This window comes from Gavialis gangeticus, unplaced genomic scaffold (assembly GCF_001723915.1).
Source record: "Gavialis gangeticus isolate Ggan-Ray unplaced genomic scaffold, GavGan_comp1, whole genome shotgun sequence".
NCBI lineage: Eukaryota > Metazoa > Chordata > Crocodylia > Gavialidae > Gavialis > Gavialis gangeticus.
The window spans coordinates 14,945,352-14,964,836 of record NW_017729027.1 but is presented as its reverse complement, the minus strand read 5'-3'; the positions used below and the strand labels follow the sequence as shown (position 1 = coordinate 14,964,836).

Below are 19,485 nucleotides of genomic sequence, written 5' to 3'. Positions count from 1 at the left end.
GGCTGGCTGGGGTGCAGGGTGCCCTGAGATGGGGGCTCCACAGCATGCGGTGACAGGACCCTGTGTCAGTGTTGCCAGCTCATGATTTTTGGTGCTGTTCTTAAAGTCTGTGCTTTGGGAATGCGAAAAACGTAGCTCTTTCTTTTATATATATTTATATTTATGTGTGTGTGTGTGTGTGTGTGTGTGTATATATATATAAAAGAAAGAGCTACATTTTTCACAGTCCCGAAGTGAACACTTTAAGAACAATGCCAAAAATCATGACTGTTGGCAGTACTGCCCCCACGTGCCACTTCCTGGCTGGCTGGAGCACAGAGTGCCTCCGCATGGGGGCTCCACAGCACGTGGAGAGGGGGAACAGGCAGCCCTGGTCTCCTGGCCCCATGTGCCGCTCTCTGGCTGATTGGGTCACAGGGTGCCTCAGTGTGGGGGTTGCCTGCTGGCTAGCCCTGCACTGAGGTACCCTGTGCCCTAGCCAACCCCATTGCAGCACATGGAGTAATGGGACAATGTGTCCCTCTGCAAACTGCATGAGCAGGGACATGCACTGCAACACAAAGTAGCAGCATAAATGTGTACAGCTACTGTTTGTGTTGCTGCAAAAGCACACCCCTGCTCATGTGGACCCGGCCACTTAGACCAAATATCAAACTGAACATGAAGGAGTCTAAGCTGGCATGGCTTCTTTAAAAAAGAATGAAACAAAGCAGAGCAGGAGATAGTTTAGTTTGCTCATTCTTTCGCTTGCTGGTTATTTGCCTTTATAAATATAGCCTTTTTTGTTACACAAACTCAGACATATGTAAAATGGACTCCGTAGGCCAAATTCAAAGGCAAAGCACAGGTAGGAGATGCACATTAATTTTATCAGATCAAGATAGTATAAGGGAACCTAAGTGTGGGTATAATGACCGACATGTTGAAGGGACCAGAAAGCCATGGCAGAGCTCCAATACTCACAGAGGTATCGTGATTCTTAAGATACCTGGTGTTTTGAGCTTCATTTTTTTAAAGTTAGCTTCCAACTTTCATAGTTAAAGAGAAAAGCTTGAAAATGTGACCCAGATGTTTAAAAAACAGAAGGTAAATATAGTTTCTAAAGGTAATGTGAGTTTGGGGGTGACTACCTCTTGATTTTTGAATACGTGCAGTTAACCATACTGGATGCACACAACTTGTATGCGGCAGTTCCTGCAGGCTCTGGATGTAAACCTAGCAGTCTTCTAAACAGAGTGAGAACCAGTTCAGTCACAACCACAAAAGTCACTTCAAACTGAAGAGGCTGCTAATAATATAGCTTCTTACAGGAACAGTTCTTAATTGAGATAAAGCAAAACAGAAAAGTCAACAATAAGTAGGGGTCTACAGAAGTCAAGGCAGTGGCTGGGGGATTTCACACGCAGATCACAGGGCCAGCTGCCATATTCATGGGTTGATCATGGCAGTACCCTCCCCCTACCTCTGATTGGTTAAGGGGCCCTGATGGCCCTGCCCCTCATTGCTGATTGGCTGTGAGGGCTGTCCAGCATACAACCCCACCCCTCACCACTGATTGGTTGTGAAGGCTGTCCATTATGTGGCCCCAGCCCTTGAAGCTGATTGGTGGAGAGGGGTGGGGCCACATGACAGACAGCACTCTCCACCAATCAGCAGCAAGGTACAGGAGCAGCAGCCATCTTGGGCTGCCCTTCACTCAGGCAGACCCCTTCCCCCTATCCCCCTATTCCCCTGGCAGGTAGGGCTGGTGAAACACCTGCATTTTGTTTCAGTTTGGGATTTGGTGTTTAGGAAGGACACTGTTTTGTTTCAGTGTTTCGTAAGGCTGTCCGAAATGACTGTGTTTTGTTTTGTTTCAGAATCAGCATTTCAGGGGGACAGTGATTCGTTTTGGTGTTTTGAATCACCCTCCCATTTCGCTTCGGCTGAAACTGTTTGAGAGCTGTTTCAGAATTTCAGTGGTGTTTCAGCCATAGGCTATAATGGGGGATCACAAAACTGCCTATAACTTTGTCATTTCTTGCCTAATTCAGAGGAAATGTGCAGGGATGCTAGCCCCTTCTGAGACCATGAAGCCTGCCAAGTTGCAAGGAGATAGGTGCAGGGATTTCTGGAAAACTGCACCTCAAACTGTTCAAAGCAAAACTAGTATCACTTGCCAGCAGCAGAATCTGGCACAGCCCTGCCACCCTCCCAGGGGGTGCGGGCCCCCGCATCTGCATGCAGGATGACAGCAGGCTTCCGCTCCTGGCTGGGGTCAGCACCAGCACTGAGTTATTCCCAGTGCTCAGTGTGGGCTATGCTGGGCAGATTTGGGTGTTGGCGCTAGCCCCAGCCAGCAGCAGCAGCAGCAGCAGCAGCATGCTGTCATCCACATGCTCTGCAGCTGGTTAATGCAGAGCTCTAAAAAAAAAGTAAAAGGCCTGCACTCACCAGCTCTGGCAGCAGCAAATGGGACCTCTGAGGGCTTGTGGAAGATCCCCCCCATGCAGCACGGGGCAGCAGGGATCACCTTGCTCGCCCCCCCCCCCCCCCAGCACCTGCACCATCATGTGGATGCAGTGCAGCCCAGCAGGATGCCAAGCACTGCCTGGGAGCTGGGGTGGATCCACCTGTCAGGGATCTGCCTTAAAGCTGGTGCGAATCTAACTTCTGGTCCGATTCTGCACCTCTCTGATCATTCCCCCAGCCCTTCCCGGGGGGCATTGCCTCCGGATCTGCATGCAGGGTTTCACCAGGCTGCTGCTGCTGACTGGGGAAATAGCCCAGAGCTGCCAACATCACCAGTTGGTGGCGGCAGGCTGCTGTCACCTAGCACCATCCTGCACCCCCTGGGAAGAGCTGGGGGAAACGATCAGAGAGCTGATGGAAAGATCAGGAAGCCAGGGAATCAAACTTGGAGGTGGGGGAAGGGGAATGTTCAGGGACCTGAACATTTTCCCAGCCCCAAGTTCAATTCCCCAGCACTGGTATTAGAAGGGACCTCAGGGACAGATTGTTGTCACTAGCCAGCTACAAATGTCAATATCAGAGCAGTCCTTTCTCCCCCTCCTTTCCCTGCAAGCCTGCCTCCAAAACTTTTTGGAAACATCTGAATCATTTCAGAAAATTTCCAAAACTTTTCAGATGGCCCTTTTCGATTCAAAGCTGTTTCAGAGCCCTGTGTTTCGTTTTAGTTTCAACTGTCAAAACGTCCAAATCTGAAACAAAATGGGCACCAAAATTTCACACAGCCCTACTGGGAGGCTGTGCATCTGGCCTGTAGCACCATGAAGACTGATGACTCCCTTTGGGGAGTCAGCATTTTATTTTCAGTAAGTTGTCTCTTTTTCACAGATTTCACAGACATTGCCCACTTTTGCAGGCAATGCTGGATTTTGTGATTTCCATGAAATCTGCAAAATCATGATTTTGGTAGGTCCCTAATGATGAGACACAGGACCTGGAGCCTTAGGTAAAAACTGGTGCTGCCATTGTTTTGCTAGGACTTTTCAGAGAGCTTGAACCTTTCACAAAAAGCAAAACTATTTTAGAAAAAGAAGTATTACAGTACCTACCTGTAGGAGTGAATTCATGAGTGTGAACACTTTACAAGTGTAATACAGTCCTTGGGAGCAAGGACTGTATTACTCTATCTCAATTCTTATACAGTAAAGGTAGATTACCTGTAGTTTAAGCAGTGACCTTTCATGAAGTAATAAACTTCTATTTCAGTATCCATGGAAACTTTTTTAAGCTCCATTTCTGTGGCAAAAGAGTGAGATAATCATGTCAAAACTAGCTTGGGTCCAAATTATCAGATATAATATACAACAGTGTTCTGTTTTATGGTGCCATTAGCAGGGATCTGGGTTTTCTGTTCACCATGGAAAAATGTGGTAAAACCCAGATTTTCTCATTTTAAGGAGAAAAACCCCAGATTTTCACCAGTAAAGGAGAAAAATGAGGGAAATAATGGGTTTGCCCTGCTAGCAGAGTTCCAGCCTGCAAGAGTCTGGGAGGAGGAAGGAAGGTGGTCAGACAGGGGATGCCACATGCATGTGCACATTCACACATGTACATGGCTGCCAGTCAGTCTGGAGAGTAGCTCCTGCAGGTAAGTCTGGCAGAGGGGACCTGGCACAGCAAGGCAGAGTGGGACTGGAGGGGAAGCTTGTTGCCACTGCTGGGAGCTCTGTGCCACCATGGCAAGGCACCCCCTGCCTGCCCAGCAGCAGCAGGGGCAGCAGCACGGAGCTGCTGCCGGATGGGCAAGAGGCACCTCCCCATGGTGGTGCAGAGTACCCAGCAGCAGCAATGAGCTTCCCCATGTGATCCCACTCTGCCCTGCCATGCTGGGTCCTGCTGACTGAGCTGTGGAGGCCCTGAGGGAAGGGCAGCCGGGCAGCGAGCCCCAAGCCTGCAGCAGGCAGCCTGCATCCACCCACCTGCAACAGACTCCACTCTGGCCATGCCTCCCATGGGAGAAAAGGAGTTGGGCTCCATGCTGTGCTCTGCTGCAGCAGCCACCACCTCCCACAGGCAGCAGCCAGGCTTTGGGTGCTGCTGTGATGGGCAGAAGGCTACAGATCTGGGTCCCTGGCCCCATAGTCCTGGCAGCTTGGGGACCCCTCCCTTCCCTGCTTTACCTTGTTTTTCTAATTTCTACGCATTTATATTTTCTCTGACATCCTGGCACATTTTTATCTTCTCTCATTCTTGTTTTCCTAATCTCTTACTATTCCCTTTTTCACAGACAGCCTCTTTTCTACCTTCTATCACTGTAACGTCTCCCTTTTCTTTCCCCTGCCTCCTCCCCCCTCCCTTCTCTGCCTTACCTTTTTTCTTTCTAAAAAAGTTTGCTAAGAACTGTTTTCCAACTACTCAGTTGATCTAATAAAAGGTATCACATCTACTCAAAGAACCTTGCCTGCCTATAAATGTATATATTGGTGTTTCACTTTAATCACAGAAAAATGCAGATTTTGGGAGTTTAAATCAGAGAATTTGTGATTTTTAAACCGAGAAACCAGGATTCCTGGTCATTAGTGTGGCAGGCTTGCTGATAGCAGCCCAGTTCACTGGCTCAGAAGGGCTTCAAGTGTTTGGTGGGGTGTTCCCACCAATCAGCTGATGGCAGGGGAGAGACTTGCCCCACCCCTACCTCGGGGTGAGGCAAAGAGCCAGACCTGAGAGGGGAACTAAACCCTTCTCTCTCTGATTGGTCCATTTGCAATCTCGGGGCAGAGCCCCCAGAGGGAATAAAAAGGCAGCGTGCCCAGCACAGAGATGGCTGTGACAGGGGACAGAGAAGAGGGCGAAGAAGAGCTGGCCAGTGGGGAGAAGCTGTTGCCCCTGAAGAGCCCAGAAGAGAATTGTTGAACAGGGAGCAGCAAGCGGCCACTTTCCCTCAGCCCTGCTGCAAGGGGGCACAGCAAGCGGTGCAAGGAGTGTGCAACAGCGACCAAGACCCTGGGAGCTGCACAAGACGGTTCAGGTCTCCAACCCCTGGCATGAGGCCAGGCAGTCGGTGCACAGCCAGTGCACAGAGGAACTGAGAGGGACCAAGGCCCTGGGAGCTGCATGAGGTGGCTCAGGTCTCCAACCCCTGGCGCGAGGCCAGGCAGTCGGTGCACAGCCGGTGCATGGAGGGTCTAGGAGTGGACCAGGATCCAGGAGTTGCTTGAGGCGGCTTGGGTCTCTAATCCTTGGCATGAGGCCAGGAACATGGTACACAGGCAGTGCACATAAGGTCTGGGAGCGGACCAAGACCCCAGTACTGCACAAGGCAGCTTGGGTCTCCAATCCCTGGCACAAGGCCGAACATGCAGCATAGAAGGGCCATCAGTGCACAGGATGGTGTACAGGGCCTAGAGAGGGCCCAGCCCAGAGAGAGCCATGAGCAGCTAGGGACTTCCCTGCTGAGGGAGAACACACCTCACCTGGGGAAACCAGCACAGATTCATCAGGCCCAGAGAGTTGTGAGTTGCCCTGGGAAGGGGGATTCCCACAGAGGAGGAGGGATTCCCCCCCAGCAGTTAGGGCTAGCACCCGGAGGGAAAGCACTGAAGGGAAAGGGCTCCTGGGGGTCTTGAGGGTTCCCCTTCGTGGGCAATTCAAGCTGGGTAGCAGGGAGCCTGAAGGGCCCTCGAGATCTTTTCCCTCTCCTTATTTTTGGGCCATTGCCACTGCCCTAGGACAAGGACTGTTCTTTTTTTTCCTTTTAGAGATCTAGCTTTCTCATCTGATGTTTCTGCACCTCATATTTTGTGAACTTGCGCCTCATGCTTTGTAGATTAGTATTTCACTAGAGTATAAGATTGAATGATGTTTACTAAGAACTTTGCTCCCCGGATTCCTCACCTGCATCCAGAGTATTTGCATAGAGTTGTATAGATATTGCACATATGTTCCATGTTTTTTATATATATGTTCCATTTTTAACTCTTCCTATGTATTAATAAATTTGTATATAGTTAAATTCTTAAGATGTGTCCTGGGCTTTACTCTATAGGGGAAGGAGGAAACTGCTCGTAGTAGGCAATTTCACCCCACAGTGCACCTACCCTGCTAACATTCCCTTCAACTGGAGAGGGGAGTACATAACTGGGTACTACCCGGGCTACATTAGTGAGCAAAAAAAAAAGAAATCAGCTATGAGTCTTACTGTACAGTACTTCACACTCAATTGTTACACTGGAATTTCAGTAGATTCTAAGACTCTATTTTGCCCCTTACGAGATTTGTATCCAGCACTGACCTGGATCATGCTGTCACTCAGGCCTGTGACAGTACTCACTGTCACTCACTCAACGACTGACTGAGAAAATCTTCAGAGATTCAGAGCAGGTATGTCTCCATGCACTGTAAAGAAAAACTCTGCTCTGCATCATAAAGACAGTCAAAAAACCTGTATCCAGTGTTAAAATGATGTCACAGTTTTAGTAAAGCAATGAAAAAAATCAACTGAACAACAAAATAAAGAGCGAGACACAGAAAACTGTATAGACACAAATAGAAAGTTCTCTCCCCCAAATTAAGGCCATGTTGTCTTATTCTTTCCAGAGTCGTGGAGACAAGTTTGAAAAATGATGTATGCTATGTTCATCAATAGGAGTTTCAAGTGCTCAGTATCTTTGAGAGAAGCCAAAAAATCAGACCCCCTGTATCCTAAGTTCTTGGTAGAATGGGAGATAAGAAACACTTTTGGAAAGCACATTGAGATCAAAGTATTATTTTCTTTTCTTTATATTTTACCAGAAATTCCTATGTGAAGACTTACATGAAAATGTGTTTCTTCCATCATCTTCTGAATATGACTATTCCAATCTGAGTTCCCATGCTCCCTGAGGATCTCATTATATTCAGAGATTATGCATTATCTTGATGACTGGAAATTAACTGCTCTCCAGTCATGGGTAAAATTAATGTTCTAGGGTCCAGGAGAGGATTTAAAAATCAATATGGATAATGAGAATATGCTCTGTAACAATGGATCAGATAGAAATAATAAGGGATGTACACCCTCATACTTCAGGTCATACACCAACCATCAAAAGACATTAAACAGTAAGAACAAATGTTCCAGAAGGGCAAGGTGGTACATAATTCTATCACAGAGGAAGATGCAATAATTCTTGAAGCATCTGGTACCAGCCAATGTTAGGTCCTGGAGGCCAGTCTAGATGTAACACCCCTATTTCTTTCTGTGCACTGAAGTGCTTTTCTTCTTGGTTGGCACCAGTAGAAAAGGATGTAAAGAAGCTCTTGATTTCTTATTTATTCATTCTTCAAATTTGTACTGGAAATGACCCTCCTGCCAGACAGAATGGGGGACAGATGTGTGGCTGGGCAGGGATAACGTTCCCCTTCCCATCTCAACATAACTGGGGCTAAGACTTCTGGTTGCATGAAGTCTTCATGGTATGGGAAAGACAAAGGAGCAGCTCTTTTCCAAGCTACCATCTCCCATGATGTTGGACTAGCTGTTGAGAGTGTAGAGGTTTCTGATTGGCTGCTGTTGTTCAGTCTCTCCCAAGGTCTACCTTGATCCTTTGCTCAGAGTACCTTGTGTGCCAAGCATTGTGCGCCAAATATTTCTTATTGATTTTGATTGGCACTGGACTTCTCACAGGTTTGGTTGTTCACTTTTTCAGGTTTGGAAAGCATTTTTTCCCACAAAGTAAAACTGTCCTTAATCACATAGGTTTTTTCCAACTTCCTGTCAGCAGCCAGAAGGTCTGGTTTTTGTACCTGCATCTGTATTGCATCTGTATTTGCAGGAAGTTAGTATGATTTATGGCGTGGACCCAGTTGGAAAGATGGTAAATGTTTAACTAAGGCCGAGATTGGTGGGCAGGAGTGTCAGTATTTACAGTAGGCAAGGTTCTGTGGTAGATGTAATATCTTTTATTATACCAGCTAAACAGCTGGAAAAATGTTCTTTGCAAGCTTTCAAGCATAAATGCCCTTCTTCAGACATAGGGAGACTCTGCTGGTGTTATGTGTTCTCTAAGGTACCTTATTTTTGAGATACAGGTATATTCACACAGTCTCAGGCAAGGTACCTTGGAGGACACATAACACCAGCACAGTCTCCCTATGCCTGAAGAAGGGTGTTTGCACCTGAAAGCTTGCAAAAAAAACATTTTTCCAACTATTTAGTTGGTCTAATAAAATATATCATGTCTACCCAAAGAACCTTGCCTGCCTATATCCTTAGACCAATTTGGCTAAAACCAACAACCTAGTCTTTGCAGTAAAATGCAACCAGAGATCCCACTCATCCAAGCCCCTAACACTCACATGAAGACAAAATAGGACATAGGCTGCTGGTCCTAAACCCTTTTAATATGGAGTAAGTGGCAAATTGCATTGAGAGTCTTTAAACTGGCATCTCTGCTGAACTGGTTCTGCTGGTTCATCACAGGGTTTTACTCTTCATTTAAAGCTAATTGATTTATTGCCTTGCAATAAATGTTTGCAGCCTTATTTATATGCTAGCAGCCTTATTTTAGCTGCACATAGTGCCCTTTATCTTAGTTCTGCCCATGTCAGGGCAGAACTAAGTCACTGAGACACAAAGGAAGAAACTCACAATGCCATTTTTCCAAAAAGAATATATAGAGTCATAGATTGAAAGGGGCTGGAAGGGACCTCACAATATCATTGAGTCCAGCCCCTCTGCACTAGGCAGGAAAGACAACTGGGATCAGGTGATATTAGCAAGGTGACCATCCAGTCTCCTCTTGAACATTTCCAGGGTAGGTAATTGCACCACCTCTGAAGGGAGTTTATTCTACAATCTGGACACCGTAACTGTGAAAAGGGTTTTTCCTAGTGTTAAGCCTGAAACGGTCTTGCAGGAGTTTGTGGCCATTACTCCTGATTTTCCCCAAGGGTGCCCTAATGAATACTTATTTGCCGAGCTCTTGATGTAATCCCCTAACATAGGGGTAAACTGCTACCAAGCCCCAGCTCAGCCTTCTCTTTTTTAGACTGAAGAGACCCAACTCCCTCAGCCTTTACTCATGGCTTGCCTTGCAAGTCCTGATCATATGGGTAGCTCTTCTCTGGACTCTCTCAAGCTTTTCCACATCCCTGTTGAAGTGCAGCACCCAGAACTAGATGCTGTACTCACCAATGCTGAGTAAAGTAGAAGAATCACTCCCTTGGTTTTGCCTGAGAGGCATCAGTTGATGCATGAGTATTATTTGCCCTGTTGGCCATAGCATTGCACTGCCGGCTCATCTTCATACTATGGTCTATTATTACCTCTAGGGCCCTTTCAGCTGTGGTTCTAGTCAGTTTGGTGCCACTGAGCCAGTAAGTATGTTGGGGGTTGTTCATCCCCAGATGGAGCACTTTACACTTCTCAACATTGAACTTCATCTGGTTCTGATCCGTCCAACTTGCCAGCCTGGCCAGGTCCACCTGCATCTGCAGCCTATTTTCAAATGTGACCACACTACCCCAAAACTTGGTGTCATCTGCGAACTTGGCCAGTAAGCTTTTCACACATATATCCAAATCATTGATAAAGATGTTGAAAAGCACTGGACCAAGCATGGAACCCTGAGGAACACCACGGGCCACTTCTTGGCAGGACAACACTGATCCCTTCATTAGAACTCTCTGGGTCCTACCCCACAGCCAGCTCCCTACCCACTTAACTGTCGAGCAGTTAAGCCCACAATCCTCCAATTTTCCCGTGGGAAAATCATGGGATACCAGATCAAAGGCCTTTTGGAAGATTAGGTATACAATGTTGACCTCCTCTCTCTTATCCAGGTGGGGAGTTCCCTGGTTGTAAAAGGAGATAAGATTGTTAAAACAAGACATGCCCATGATAAAGCCATGTTGGCTGTCATTCAGAATCCTATCTTCTGCAAGCATATTGCATCTAGAGTGCACTCTGCCACTCCTTGATGAATTTTTCCAGGATTTTGCCTGGGATAGAAGTTAGGTTAATTGGCCTATAGTTGCCCACATGCTCTCTCCTCCCCTTCTTGAAGACAGGCATAACATTGGCCCTTTTCCAGTCTTTAGGGGCCTCCCCCAACCACGAGTTTTGGAAGAGTTTTGCCAGAGATCTCGCGATGACTTCGGCTAGCTCCTTCAGTACTCCCGGATGAAGTTCATCCAGTCCTGCTGACTATAAATGTCTAACTTTTCTAACTGATCACGCACCAGCTCAATGTCAACAGTAGGAAGACGGTCATTTCCACCATGCAATTAGGTTTCAAGGTTCATTATGAAACACAGATTAAAAGCCAGGTTACCTGAAAAGATTATGTTAACATCACTGCAAGGGTCTTGTTTAGATGGGACATTAAAATTTGGGTGCATGAGGGGGGAAGGTGTCTAAGCTGTCCCGACGCTGGGACTGCAGCAGGACAGGGAGGCTGGGGAGGTGCCTGCCCCTCCAGCAGGCGATGGCTGTGGCAGTGACAGCCTCTGATCCCAACCCCACCTCCTCCCTCTGGCCAGATGTGAGCCGCAGCCAGCTTGGGCAGGAGGGAGGGGGGAGGAAAGAGGGGTCTCTCTCCCTGCAGCTACCCCAATCCTGCATCATCCTATTGCCTGGCTGGGAAGCTGCAGGGACACAGGCCCATACCACTTTCCCCTGTAGGCCCCCCTGGGCTGGCTGGAAGGACTGCCCAACTGGGAGAGGCAGGAGGTGCCACAAGGGAAGAGATCCAGGGTTTCTTTCTCTGCAGTAGCCTCAGCCCCGCAGCATGTTGCTGCCTGGCTGGGGAACTACGGGGCAAAGGGTCTGGGGTCTCCCCCCAACCACTGTTGACAGTCGCCATCCACTGTGGGGAGCAGAGCTGGGAAGAGGAGCCGCTCCAGCAGCCTTCTGGGAGGTGTGTGCCCAGGCTCTGAGCCCTTCTTCCCTCCACCAAGCAGTGAACATCTATTCAGTTTGCTTGGGCTCTAACTTAGAGCAGTTTAAGTAAAATGCAATAGAGCTCTTCCACCAGGGGCTTTTTGAATATCTGTGTAACCTGGGTGGTACTCCAACAGGTACCCCCTCTCCAACTGAAGATATAAGAGCAGGTGCACAAGCACTGTGGGAGGTGTAGAGACCCTCCTCCCCCTATAGAGCAAAGCCAGATCACTAATGGGGACTTAACCATATACCTTTAAATGAGAGAACAGTACTGGGAACATAACAGGTATAAACCAGGGGGTATAGGGGACACTACAACACCCTGAGGGGGCAGAATTCAACAAAGGTTAGACACTTACAATCATAGACATATTCATCCAGTTGACAAAAGACAGGGTTAACAAAATATAAAACACAAGCAGCAGAACAAACAATACTGGTTGGCAAAATATAAAAGGCACAAAATACAAAACGTCAAATAACAAGGAATATAGGGCCTAGGTACCTGGAGGGTGGGGGGAGCAGGGGAGAGAGGGAAAACACAATGACCCCCTTTCCACTGCAACAAGAATTTCTCTCTGTCACTTTACTCAGCCTAAGTCATCACAACTGGAACTTGGATCTCCCATGCGGTAGGCAGAAACTCTACCACACAGCCACCAGAGCTGGTGCTGATCCAAGCTGCTAGGGGTCTTGACCTTCCCGGAGCCCCAGCCTCACATCGAGCTACCTGGCCTCTTATTGGAGGAACTGGAAGCAGAGCTGGGAATCTCTCAGGTTCAGATCCTTGCTGGAGCTGGGGAGCCTCTCCTGCTGGCTGCAGCCTCTCATAGGGGATCCTGGAGCCCAGTGGGGAGCCTCTCCTGCCAGTCACATGCTGCACTGCTGAGGGTCCAACTGCTCCCTGCAGGTCCCATTTCTTCAGGCTTTTCTGGGGCAACTGCTCCCGCCCCGCTGGCTCAGCTCTTTGAAACTGCTTCCTTGTGGTCCCTCGCTGGTCTCCCCTGAGTCAGCTATGCTGCCCCTTTTATCCCCCTCCAGGTGACCTGAGGGGCCCAATCAGGAGACATGGAGGGTGAGTCTCTGGGGCCTGATTGGTGAGGAAAGGGAATCCCAAGCCTTCTAGTCATCTTTTACCCTTTCAAAACCCCTGGGCCAAATCATTACCAGCTAGTCTGTCACATCAGTACTTAGCCAGTGGGATTACTGGAGCTCCCTGGTGTTACTTGAATATGAATCTGTTTCATAAAGATTGCTGCATGATAAATTATATCCATATTTTGTTATTTTTATGTAACCCGGGCACACGCAACTATGTGCTCCCCCCTCCAAAAGAAGAGATAGGTAGAAGTTCTGTGCGAGGGATCTGTAAAATACTGGCCAGTTCCCTTTATTCCCTACAGCATCAGACCAGGACCAGGAATAGCTTAACTATATACACATTTATTAATGTTTACAGGGAACCTTAAAAAGATAGCTATTAATATACAACTGATACAGATATTTACAGATTTATAAGAAAGTATTGGTAAATATGTGCAACAACAACACGTATACATATAGCTAGGCAACACAGATATCACCAGGTAAGTTCAGGCAAGAACAAGAACAATTAGATACAGATAAACCTCAACTTGCTGACTTAACCCAGGCCATATTGGAGGATAACAATATATCTATCTATCAATATCTATCTATCTATATAAAACTATTTGCAAAATGGGAGGTACAAGTCTTCCCCACCCCCTCCAGGTACCATAGGAGGAGGAGGGTCCCAGTAATTCCTCAGCCCCAGATGGGCCCACCTGGTCCCTGATCCCTGGGGACCCCTTTTCTGGGCTTCCTCCCCTGTGGGGACCTGTTCTCTGGGTACTCATGGATCCGGGGAGCAGTCTGGGAGGGCTCCCAGAGCCGTGGGTGCCATGTTGGGGCCGCCTAGGGCCCTGCCTTCTGCCCTCCATTGGGGCTTGAGCCGCCTCATGTGGGTCCTGACATTCAGGCCTTGTCTTCTGCCTTCCGTTGGGGCTCAGGCCACCTCATGCAGGCCCTGAAACCCAGACTGCCGGACCTCTGCCACACTCCGCTGGTGCCTCTCAGGTGCCCGGCCTCACACTGGGTAGGGGTTGCAAACCCAAACAGCTTGGTGCTGCTCCCAGGGCTTGGGACACCGTGTACCGCTGCATGGACCAAGTCCTCAGCTGCATGCTAAGGGTAGCAGATCTGAGCAGTCACGTGAGGTTCCCAGGATCTGGTGCCTCCGTGCACTGCCGTTTGTACCGAGTGTTCAGGAAACTGAGCTGCCTCCCGCAGCTCCCAGGGTCTGCCCCATACACCCATCTGTGCACCACTGGGGCTGTAGCCAAAGCTGCCTGCTGCTCCAGTCCTGCTGAGGGGGTCTTCCATGGCTCTTCTGGGCTACCGCTTCCACCTCAAAAGAGCTAAGCAGTCCTCCCTACTCTTCTTTGCCCTGCCTGCTTCACTGTCCCTTGACACATCTGCCACATGCTGGGCACGCAGTTCTTTTTATTCACTCTGGAAGCTCTGCCTCCAAAGGCTTGCCAGACCTGCAGAATGCAGGCTTCAATCAAGTCCGTGAGACTCTTTGCCCCACCCCCTGTGTAAGGGGCGGGGCTGGCCCCATCCAGCCCTTACCTGATTGGTGGACAGGCTCCATTAATTGAAAAGAAGATTTGCCAAGCCCATTCGAGCTGGACTGCATCACTAAGTCTGCCACATTTATTTCTGAGATCTAAAACTTTTTCTGATGTAACTATATTCCTTTTACCCTATTTGGTGAATGGGAGGTACATTTGAATAAAGAAAAATATTAAAAAATCAGTGGGTACATTAGCCAGTGAGAGCTAATGAAAGTTTTTTTTTTTCCTATTTGAGGGTCCTAAGGCCTCAGCTTCCACTACCTATGCCAATAACACACAGTCTTGAAGAAGCATTAGGAAAGCAAGGTCCTTTTTCCTATCTTTCCAGTTTCAATACAGAGAGGTGGGTACTGCATAGGCAGCATCTGAGAGATCATACAATTCATTGTTTCTAGTTGGAAAGTAACATACCATCAAGTATTGTTAGAAATTAGCTAAATAATCTTTTGTAGAATTATTTTTTTTATACTTAAAGCAATTTCTTCCTTTTTTCTGCTTGAAGTTTCACATGAGATTTTGAAGAAGTTACTTCACTGACCATTGGGAAATATCAGTTTGTCATTAATTTTTTGGAACATACCCCAGTTTGGGTTCCCCGCTTGAGACACCTTGGACCTGATTTTCATAAATCCTAAGAATCCACAATTTCAATTAAAAACCAAAGTATAGGTAGCCAGTCCTCTGGGAAATAAAACAGATAAACAGAATCAGATCTATTACTCAGGTTGGGAAAGCAAAACCTAAGGCCTTCAGAGTTTTAGAATACTATTTTGGCTTCCATTCTTCTTGCAAGTCTCTAAATTGACAGGAGAAAATGACCAATAAAATTTATGCAACCAGTTAGAGCATACATTATTAAAAAAAATTAATGTACTACAGTTATGTTTTGCTTATATTATTACTCCATTAAACTTCAAAGTCAACTAACAAAGAGAAAAGGAAAGAAATATGTTGTGGTTCTTTCTACATACACTAATTATGAATAGTTGCTCAATTTAACAGTGTGTAAATTGTATGAAGAAGTCAAGACCTGTCAAAAAGCTAGTTACCAATGTCAATACATCTAAGGACAAAATGTTGATGACTATATATAACAAAAAAATAAAACATATATAAAACCACATAAGCTTCCTTTCTACACAAACTGATGGTGTTAAATGAAATCTGACTTGTAAATAAATAGTTTTGCCCCCCTGTAATTCCATTACCATTACCAAAATAGAAAGTGAAAACCATGTGCTTTACTTAGGATACATTCTGGTGACCTTCTATAATAACAATAGTTTTTCTTCTTCTTTTGAATACTCATCAAACTGATTTCTTCATTTAAAAAAATCATTGTTAAAATAGCTCATCAGCATTAAACTTTCCATCCCCTCTTAAAACTGAACAAGGAATCAGCTCACTATTTTAGAACAATGACACTTCTTAGTTCTAATTTCCTGCCAAGTTTCTAAATACCTTATTCGCATAAGAAAAGACACAAAGATGGGGAGGGGGGAGAAAAAGGGGGAGGAACTGTTCAGAATGCAAGACAACACTCCAAACAGTCAATAGCACTTTACCCAGATATTTTTCTTAGGTTTAAAATAAATCATAAGTAAAAATACACAGAATAGCAGCATATGTCAGAATGGTATGTGTGCAGAAAGCATTAAAATGCATCAGTCAGGTAAGGCTGATTTAAGATTTAGATCTGAGATTAAATTTCCCAAAGATGTGTTTGACTTAAGGTTATCTTTTCTTGAAAAATCCAATTTGTTGTCTGAACAGACAAACCCGAGCCCATACAAAAAAAATATAAAATAACCCCACCATAAAAACACTTTTAAATTGTATTTGGACCCATATTCAAGCATTTCAAATAAGCTGATTTAAAACCATGATGTTTCAGTACCTTAATACACTTTCCTCCTCCCTTCCAAGTCAGTTAAAGTCTTGAGCTAACTGGAAAGGTTGCAGAGTTCTCCCCTTAGCACATGTCAGATTAGTCAGTACCTCCCAAATGTACAAACCCAGTTCCCAAGCTGTTATTTGCAATAACACTTACAGCAGAGTTCCCTTGCCAAGTAAACCCATTAACAAGTGAAATGCGCATGTGCAAGAACAACTTGCATTTGTTAAATAAAAACAGATCTTGATTTTCTTACCTTATAAATAAGATTTTTTTGCAAGAGGCAAACAATAGTAATAGTAATAATGATGATAATAATAATAAAAACTGATGAAAAACTTCAGCAGGCCTGGCTCAGCCCCCTACTCCACAGGGAATTAGCCATCACATTCCAACCATGTCATCAGAACAATGAAAGGTGAATGTTGTGCAAAACAGCTTGGGACCACTCACTGATGATGTCATCCCTCCCTTATATGGTTCATTATTGTGCAGATTTACTTTGGTCAGTGAGAAGGGGTGGAGTTAGAGAAAGCAATTCTTAGCAAGAGAAAATAAGTTGGCTGCAGAAAAGCTTAGGAAAATGCATATCCTATACTAGAAAGAATCGGGTGGGGGGGTCAAGAAAAAACTACACAAGAAGTGGATCTGTTTTCTCCTCCCACTGTTTTTTTTTTCAGACAAAATGAATTCCAGCCAACTCTATTCAGCATGGCTGAATTTAAGTAACAATCACATTAGTTTAAGATTCAGCATGCTGAGTTGATATTCATTAAGGTTTAGGTAAACAGTTGATTAATATAAAGAATTCTATCCAAAATACAAAAAATGCTAATAGATAGCAAGCATACTTTTCAATTACTTTTTTTTTTGCAGGTGCTTTTCTAGAAGTCATCTTTCACAAAGCTAATATACATGCACTCTCCAAACTAATGTTACTCTGTGCTTCTTAATTTAAATCAGTTCAACTATGGTTAGTGTCTGCTTTTATCAGCATTCCAGCATAATACCATTTTCCAGGTTTATTATTGACAGCCCCCCTGCTGAGCTTGAAGTTTATAACTTAACAATTAAAAAAAGGCATTTGAACTCAGGATGCATCAATCAACTGCTTTCTTTTAACTGAGCTAATACAAAAGAGAAGTTTGCATTGCTCATTTTTTTTTCTTTAGCTCAAGAAAAGCTCCAATTTGTTTGTTTGCTTTTTAAATGGCAATCATACTACCGATAACCATTAGTTGACCCCATAGCCACTTGATAAAGGCATGAGTAAATGAAGAAAATCTATTATGTCTGAATCATTGATTTAGTACACTTGACTGTTTGTTCCTAATTCTGCTGCCATACATTCACTCCTAATGTGAGAGACAGTAACAAATCAAGGAAGCACAGCATTACCACATTTCAGTGTTTAAAAATGAAGTCAGGCCTCCAGTACACCAGACTGAAAAAGGAGATTCTCAGCTCTGACATTTTTCTGACAAGAAAAACATTGCCTTCTGTGCCCTTAGATTACACTTGGGTTACACTTTCAAGTTTGTTCTCTTCAACAATGATGTCTGAAAGTCGTTATGATGTTGTGAAACAAAAGCTAGGAGTCTCATGTAATCACATGATCCCCAGGAACTTGACATTCAGACTGAACCCTAAATATTCTAAGAACTGGCAACATAAGAGTACACTATGTTACACAGTACTGCACAGAAAAAGCTTAAACATCACTGAAATTGCAAAGTCAAGCTGTGAAAAGTTAGAAAAGGAATATGTATTATTTCCTTTTGCTTATGTATTATAAAATCAAAGAGTCATAGAGAAGTAGGGCTGGAAGGAACCTAGTCCAACCCTGTGCCTGAGGCAGGGTCATCCCTATCAATACACCTATAATCTAAACTTTACATTAGACTACCCTCAACTCTGACACAACATAGACCTAACACCCTCACCTGCCACAAGTAAAGCAGGGGAACCATGGAAGCTAATGTCCTGCTTTGATAAATTGTTATGTATAAATAAACTCAAGAAGTCCCAGGTAGGGGGCCATGCCCCCCACAGTCCATGAAGGCAAAACCCCCCACAGTCCATATAAATCTGACAACGTGGTAAAATTCCTTTCTGACCCCAAATATAGTGATCAGGCTGACTCTGAGTGGAGGGGAAAACCCTCTAGCCAGGAACCTTTGGCTTTGCTCCTAGCAAGAGAACTGACACCCCCAACTGCAGTCCTAATCAGGGGCGACGTATAAGGAGTGCACGCGGGTGTATGTGCACCCCCTATGCATCACGATGTACCCCCTGCAAAAAGGTGCTACAGCTGCTGCTCGCCACCCCACTGGCAACTCCGGTGGTGGCATCTGCGGGCTGTCTATGATCGCCCCTGGCCGCTGCCGATGCTGCTGGTGGTCCCTGCGGGTGGTCACTGACCCATGGTCAGTGCTCACCTCCCCCACCCCCGCCAACAGTGCAGGCAGTATCTGTGGGAGTTCCCCACTCCCCACCACTTGGCTCCCACTGCCACTGGTGCAGCCATGCCCCCACAACTGCTGGGGGCATGGGCTCTTCATGGTCCCAATCCTTAGCTGTAGCCAACACCCTGTGCCCCTGGAGAGGCTTAAAAAAACCCTGCCACATGCAGCAGAGAAAATAGTGTCAGGGAGAAGGGGCAGGAGCAACCAGCAAAGCCCAGAAGCATGGGAAATACCATGGCAGAAAATAGATATAGCTATGCCTAGATCATCCCCAACTAGTGGCTGTCCAATCTCTTCTTGAACACCTCCAGAGATGGAGAATCCACAGCTTCCCTAGGCAGTCTATTCCACTGCCTCACTATTTTCACTTTCTGATTATCCAATCTGAATTTACCTTGTGCAGCTTGAAGCCATTGGTCCTCATTCAGCTCTGCAGCAAGGGAGTAGAAGTGTTTTCCCTCTCCTTTATAGCAGCCCTTCTAGTATTTGAAGACTGCTATCATTTCCCCTCTAAAGTCCCTTGTCCACAAACTGAACGTGCCTAGCTCCTTCAGCCGCACTCCATATGACTTGCATTCCAAGCCCTTGATCATCTTTGGTGCTCACCTCTGGATCCGCTCTAACTTCTCCATGTCCTATTTAAAATGGGAAGCCCAGAACTGCACACTGTACTCCAGATGAGGCCTAAGCAGTAGAGTAGAGAGGAACTATCACCTACCATGTCTTGCACCTAATGCTTCTATAGATGCAGCCCAAAACTATGTTTACCCTTTGTGCGGCTGCACCACACTGCAGCCTCATACTGAGTCTGTGGTCTACCAAGATGCCCAAGTCCTTTTCCATAGAGCTGCCATCCAGCCATGTATCACCCATTTTGTAAGTGTGTTTTTGATTATTCCTCCTGATGTGTAGCACCTTGCATATGTTCATATTGAACTTCATCCTGTTAGCTCTAGCCCAACTTTCCAATCCCTGGAGGTCCTTCTGATAGTGCTTGCATCCTCCAGTATGTTCACAATCTTTCCCAAATTTGTGTCGTCTGCAAACTGGCTCAAGAAGCATTATAAGACTGCCTTTAATCACATGATCATGCACTCT

General features: G+C 45.9%; 1 protein-coding gene across 3 annotated transcripts in view; it reads right to left on the bottom strand.

Annotated features, from left to right (window-relative positions):
* The window catches only part of FILIP1 (filamin A interacting protein 1), a 251,595-nt gene that overhangs the window by 40,673 nt on the left and 191,437 nt on the right, over positions 1-19,485 (bottom strand). The window contains exon 1 of one of the 3 annotated variants that reach the window (XM_019520462.1): positions 15,926-16,063. The exons of the other annotated variants lie outside the window; for them this stretch is intronic. The gene's annotated coding sequence lies outside the window, so the exon portion shown is untranslated. Of the gene's footprint in view, positions 1-15,925; positions 16,064-19,485 lie in introns of those variants that run through there. 3 annotated transcript variants of the gene reach the window in all.